General features: G+C 57.0%; 1 pseudogene; it reads left to right on the top strand.

Annotated features, from left to right (window-relative positions):
- Positions 1–501: 501 nt before the first annotated feature.
- Positions 502–2,838, top strand: LOC109779961 (protein LYK5-like; annotated as a pseudogene).
- Positions 2,839–7,166: the final 4,328 nt, after the last annotated feature.

Raw genomic sequence — 7,166 nt, 5'->3', positions numbered from 1 at the left:
CGGTCCACGGTTCCCATTTAAGAAGGACCGTGACCCCTCGCCTGGGCGGATGACAGGCGGGGCCGCCCGCGCGTGCGCATTGATGTGGGCGGGTGGGAGTTAGGTGGCCGCCTGCCACGCGGTCCCGACGCGGACGAGGCGCGCGTCCGTTTGTTGTCCGCCGCGACCCAAACCCGACGCAAGTTTGCGCTCGAAATGGGTCGGTCCGGACACAAAACGGACAAAATGGGTTCAGACCGTCGTGCGCTGGGCCGCCTCGTTTGTCCATTTTACCCTAAACGGACGGGGCCGGACCTAAACGGACGGGGTCGGACAGGATAGGGTCGTCCGGTGGAGTTGGCGTTAGATATGCCGATTTGGCGGAGTATTGTCCCGGGCTTCTGTGATCCACGTGATGGTATCCGGCATGTCTTCCAGCAGTTGCCCGGCCGCGTCGACCAACGCTCTGTGCATCGCGAGAAAATCGCGAAGCAGATCCTGGGTGCGGCCGTGGGTACATCGCCAGAAAACCTGGTCTCGTGGCGTCCTTTTTCCGAAATGGAAGACTCGAAGACGAGCGAAAAGATTGACTACTTACGCCGTTGACCCATCTTCTAGCTCCAGCTGTAGCCTATGCTCTGCAGCAACCACCCAGCGGAAAGAAGAAAGCAGAGCCACCTATAATTCCGTCCGTCCATCGTACCGCCGCATACCCGGCCAAGAACGCCAGCCACAGTGCCACAACCCCACCCGGATCCGTCCCCCAAAGCAATGGCCGCTCCGCCGCGCAAGCGGGGGCTCGCCTTCCGCACGGCGGCGCTCGCGCTCCTCGCCATCCTCGCCGTCGCGCGAGGGCAGCAGCAGTACGAGGCCAACGCGCAGACCAATTGCTACGGCAGAAACGGCAGCTCCGTGCTCGGCTACACCTGCAACGCCACCGCTGCGGCCGCTCCCTGCGCCACCTACGTCGTCTTCCGCTCCTCCCCGCCGTACTACGGCACGGCCGTCTCCATCTCCTACCTCCTCGGCTCCGATCCGGCCGCTGTCGCGGACGCCAACGGCGTTCCCACCGTCTCCCCGCTCGCCGACTCCCGCCTCGTGCTCGCGCCTGTCCCCTGCGGCTGCTCTCCGCGCGGCTACTACCAGCACAACTCCAGCCACACCATCCAGTTCCGCGGCGAGACCTACTTCATCATCATCATCGCCAACAACACCTACCAGGGCCTCACCACCTGCCAGGCGCTCCTCGCGCAGAACCCCAGGCACGGCAGCCGCGACCTCGTCGCCGGGAACAACCTCACCGTGCCGATCCGCTGCGCGTGCCCCTCGCCGGCACAGGCCGCCGCCGGGGTCAGGCACCTGCTCACCTACCTCGTCATGTGGGGCGACAGCGTCTCGGCCATCGCCGACCGCTTCCGTGTCCTTCACCACTCTGCTCATCCCGCTCAAGAGCGCGCCCACGCCGGACATGCTCGTGTCGCGGGCGCCGCCGCCCGCACCAGCGCCACCGCAGGCCCAGCAGCCGCCGGCATCTAGCAGCGGGAAGTGGATTGCCGTCGGCGTCGGTGTTGGTGTCGGCGTTCTTGCGCTGGCGGGCCTTATAGGACTGACCTTGTTATGTGTCCGCCGGCGGCGTCCCCGGCCAGGCGTTGGGGAAAGGAGCCGTGGGAGCAAGGTGATTCTCGACGTGCCCTCGTCGGCGGATTACGACGCTCTTGCCTCGGGCAAGCATACATCGTCGGCTATGACGACCTCCTCGTCTTCATCGGCGTTGGTGTCCAGCGACGCGCGCGCGGCGGTGGAGTCTCTGACCGTGTACAAGTATTCCGACCTCGAGAAGGCGACGGCGGGGTTCTCGGAGGACCGGCGGGTCAAGAACGCGTCCGTGTACCGCGCGGAGTTCAACGGCGACGCGGAGGCCGTGAAGCGGGTGGCCGGCGATGTGAGCGGCGAGGTCGGCATCCTGAAGCGCGTGAACCACTCCAGCCTTGTCCGCCTGTCCGGTTTCTGCGTCCACCACGGCGACACCTACCTCGTCTTCGAGTTCGCCGAGAACGGCGCGCTCAGCGACTGGCTCCACGGCGGCGGCGCCACCCTCGTGTGGAAGCAGCGCGTGCAGGCGGCGTTCGACGTTGCCGACGGCCTCAACTACCTCCATCACTACACCAACCCGCCGTGCATGCACAAGAACCTCAAGAGCAGCAACGTCCTCCTCGACGACGACCTCCGCGCCAAGGTGTCAAGCTTCGCGCTAGCGCGGTCGGTCCCCATGGGCGCCGACGGTGGCGACGCGCAGCTGACCCGCCACGTCGTGGGCACCCAGGGGTACCTGGCCCCGGAGTACCTGGAGCACGGCCTCATCACGCCCAAGCTCGACGTTTTCGCCTTCGGCGTCATCCTCCTCGAGCTGCTGTCCGGGAAGGAGGCGACATTCGACGGCGGCGACAAAAGGGGGGAGACGCTGCTGTGGGAGTCCGCGGAGGGGCTGGTCGTCGACGGCGAGGACGCGCGCGGCAAGGTGCGGGCGTTCATGGACCCGCGGCTGAGCGGCGACTACCCGCTGGACCTCGCCGTCACCGTGGCATCGCTGGCGGTGAGGTGCGTGGCGAGGGAGCCCAGAGGGCGGCCGTCCATGGACGGGGTGTTCGTGACGCTGTCGGCGGTGTACAACTCCACGCTGGATTGGGATCCATCGGATTGCGGCAACTCTCGCTCTTCGATCATGGGGAGATAGTACCGCAGAGCAAAATCACTTGATGCGTAATCTGTTAGCGAGAGTTAAGAACCAAATGTACAGCAGCTTTTCCCCATCCGGTGTAACGACTTGCTCTGTCCCAAAATATAAAAACGTTTTTCACACTACACTAGTATAAAAAACGTTTTTATATTATAAAACGGAAGGAGCAAAAATCAGCTAAAAGAAAACTACAAACAAAAATTATGGCATGGAGGGGATTTTTAATTTTAGGTGTGGCAGTACTATTAAGAGGTGATCAGCATAATTACAAATCAGTTTTTTAATACAGTACAGACGCAAGCGTTCATATACACACACATACACTCACCCCTATGAACGTACATACGCACACCCTACTCCTATGAGCATCTCCGAAAGACTGAGCCGACATATCATCTTGAAATTTACGAAGTCACCGTAGGCATCTCGTCGTTGACGGGAACGTCTCCTCTCACTGAATGCGCATCGCCGGGAATCCAAAAATAAATGCGAGCACTAGACTTGAACCCTGATGGGCTTGAGATACCACAGTCCCTCTAACCATCCAACCATAGATTGGTCTGCAATTTCAAATCAGTTGCTGGATGCTCAGACTGTTGCACATGGCTGCTATGAAGCCCATCATGGCTGACTCGTTCGGTTGAAAGACAGGCGGCCCCATGCTTCCGCTGCATCTATAATGGTGCTAGGGCATGTCTCTCTCACTGCAAAAATTTGCACCGGCATCCGTCAAACCACAGATAAATTTAGAAGTTAATTCAGATTTGACCCTGGTTCGCATTTTTTCGAGATCCGGCCTTTTTCCTATGGCCGGGGTCGATGGCGGTAGGGTTGCATGTCCTATCGTAAAAAAAATTGTAAGTATCAAATACAGTGCTTGTACGCACCTCCCGCCGGGCACCTCGGCGGTAGGGTTGCACAGGCTACAATTAGTCTGTTTGACGGTAGGGCTGCACCGCGCTGATATGGATAACTTGCCTACCGCTAAAGACTTTGGCGGCAGGCTGTTATACAACATAGGATCCTCTTACTGTACCACTAGTGGATACGAAGCTACAATCTTTTTGAATGTTTCCAAATTCCTGCTAGTCATTTGGGGTATAAGAGCATCTCTAGCAGACTCCTTAAAAAGACACGGATTATAAAAATTCGGTGACTATACGGGTTTGGCCCGTTTTTGGGCTAGACCAGAGTTCGTATAGTCGCCTAGCCCATAAATGATTTTACGGTGGCTCGCAAACCGCCCCCTCCCCCCCACACACGATATATCTACGGGTTTGCGGCGAGTATACAGGGTGAAACCCTATCCCCGCGCCGCCGCAATCCCCCCTCTCCCCTCTCGATTTCTCGCCGTCGGTGACTCGAATCGGCCACCACACTCCACCATGTGGCGCGGGATGTGGAGCTCGGGCCGCCGCTCCGGCGGTAGCTACGACCCCGAGCGGCAGCGATGTGTCAAAGTCGACGGCGGGAGGAAGCGAGCCGCCCGGAAGTACACGAACCGCGGCCTAGAGCCGCCGCCGTAGCTCCTCCGCCGGGAGACGGAGGGGTACGACCGCAAGCAAGCGCGTCTGTCCGCCGGCGCAGACAGCTCCGTCACGGGGTCAAGCTCCCATACGCCGCTCCTCATGCCGGTGAAAAGGGAGCCGAAGAAGCTTCTGCCGCTCTGCACGATGAAGAGGGAGCTTGAGGCGGACCCGGCGCGGCCGGGCGGTGGCGTCATCGGGCTGGAGGATTTCCTCTCCCGAGGAAGGCAGACATCTTCGAGCGGGCCATCGCCGCATGCAATGCATGGGAGGAGGAGGAGGCGGAGTAGCGCCGTCAATCTCTAGCCGAGCTCGGCGACGTCCTCCTCGAGCAGCAGCTCGCCAAGGCGCATGACTTTGACGCCAACCTCGAGGCATGGCACCGCGAAGCCAAGGGGCGCCGCCAAATCGTCGCTGCCGCACCCTGATGGCTCCGGTGAGCCAAATTTTGGCAGTAGGGTTTACGGTGGCCGCCGCTCCTCTGACCTACTTTGTACAAAATATGCTATGTATGAAAATTACAGGTTCATTTTACGTTTCTATTCTATCACCACTGCTTTCGGTCCGTATGCGAGGCATTCTGCGAACTGTAAACTCAATTTACAGGTCTACGTTTTAAGGGGTCTGCTAAAGATGCTGAGAGTCACATGCCGGATGTTGGAATTTGTTAGTAGGCCTTTGGCCCAAAGCCCAACTAAAATTCTGAAATTCTCTTGGCCCATTCATGCATAGCTTGTGAGTGGTGTGAGTGGGACTAAAGTTTAGTCCCACCTCGAAAGTTCAGTGAGACTTGCACCTCTTTATAAGGTGAGCTCTTCTACCTCTTGTATGAGCATGAGAAGAGGAGACCTACACGCGTGCTCCTCTTCCTCGCTCGCCTCGCCACGTCACTGATACGTCTCCGTCGTATCTACTTTTCCTAACGCTTTTACTCCTGTTTTGGACTCTAATTTGCATGATTTGAATGAAACTAACCCGGAATGACGCTGTTTTCAGCAGAACTACCATGCTGTTGTTTTTTTGTGCAGAAATAAAAGTTCTCGGATTGGAATGAAACATTTTGGAGAAATTTTATACAATAAAAGAAAAATACTGGAGCCAAGAACCACCAGAGGGGGGTCCCTGGGGGAGCACAACCCACCAGGGCGCTGTTGGAAATATGCCCTAGAGGCAATAATAAATGGTTATTATTATATTTCTTTGTTCATGGTAATTGTCTATTATTCATGCTATAATTGTATTGTCCGGAAATCGTAATACATGTGTGAATACATAGACCACAACGTGTCCCTAGTAAGCCTCTAGTTGACTAGCTCGTTGATCAACAGATAGTCATGGTTTCCTGACTATGGACATTGGATGTCATTGATAACGGGATCACATCATTAGGAGAATGATGTGATGGACAAGACCCAATCCTAAGCATAGCATAAAAGATCGTGTAGTTTCGTTTGCTAGAGATTTTCCAATGTCAAGTATCTTTTCCTTAGACCATGAGATCGTGCAACTCCCGGATACCGTAGGAGTGCTTTGGGTGTGCCAAACGTCACAACGTAACTGGGTGACTATAAAGGTGCACTACGGGTATCTCCGAAAGTGTCTGTTGGGTTGGCACAGATCGAGACTAGGATTTGTCACTCCGTGTGACGGAGAGGTATCTCTGGGCCCACTCGGTAATGCATCATCATAATGAGCTCAATGTGACTAAGGCGTTAGTCACGGGATCATGCATTACGGTATGAGTAAAGAGACTTGCCGGTAACGAGATTGAACAAGGTATTGGGATACCGACGATCGAATCTCGGGCAAGTAACATACCGATTGACAAAGGGAATTGTATGCGGGATTGATTGAATCCTCGACACCGTGGTTCATCCGATGAGATCATCGTGGAACATGTGGGAGCCAACATGGGTATCCAGATCCCGCTGTTGGTTATTGACAGGAGAGGCGTCTCGGTCATGTCTGCATGTCTCCCGAACCCGTAGGGTCTACACACTTAAGGTTCGGTGACGCTAGGGTTGTAGAGATATATGTATGCGGAAACCCGAAAGTTGTTCGGAGTCCCGGATGAGATCCCGGACGTCACGAGAGGTTCCGGAATGGTCCGGAGGTGAAGAATTATATATAGGAAGTCCAGTTTCGGCCACCGGGAAAGTTTCGGGGGTTACCGGTATTGTACCGGGACCACCGGAAGGGTCCCGGGGGTCCACCGGGTGGGGCCACCTATCCCGGAGGGCCCCGTGGGCTGAAAGTGGAAGGGAACCAGCCCATAGTGGGCTGGGGCGCCCCCCTTGGGCCTCCCCCCATGCGCCTAGGGTTGGGAACCCTAGGGGGGAGTTCCCCCTTGCCTTGGGGGGCAAGGCAACCCCTTCCCCCCTTGTGGCCGCCGCCCCCCCTTGAGATCCCATCTCTTGGGGCCGGCACCACCCCAGGGGGCCTATATAAAGGGGGGGAGGGAGGGCAGCAGAGAACAGCCTTGGGCGCCTCCCTCCTCCCCTGCAACACCTCTCTCTCTCTCTCGCAGAAGCTCGGCGAAGCCCTGCAGGAGACCCGCTACATCCACCACCACGTCGTCGTGCTGCTGGATCTCCATCAACCTCTCCTTCCCCCTTGCTGGATCAAGAAGGAGGAGACGTCGCTGCACCGTACGTGTGTTGAACGCGGAGGTGCCGTCCGTTCGGCACTCGGTCATCGGTGATTTGGATCACGGCGAGTACGACTCCGTCATCCACGTTCATTGGAACGCTTCCGCTCGCGATCTACAAGGGTATGTAGATGCACTCCTTTCCCCTCGTTGCTAGTAGACTCCATAGATGCATCTTGGTGAGCGTAGGGAAATTTTAAATTATGCTACGATTCCCAGCAGTGGCATCATGAGCCAGGCCTATGCGTAGTTACTATGCACGAGTAGAACACAAAGC

This window comes from Aegilops tauschii, chromosome 6 (genome assembly GCF_002575655.3).
Source record: "Aegilops tauschii subsp. strangulata cultivar AL8/78 chromosome 6, Aet v6.0, whole genome shotgun sequence".
Taxonomy (NCBI): Eukaryota; Viridiplantae; Streptophyta; class Magnoliopsida; order Poales; family Poaceae; genus Aegilops; species Aegilops tauschii.
This window is presented reverse-complemented; position numbering and strand designations above follow the sequence as displayed.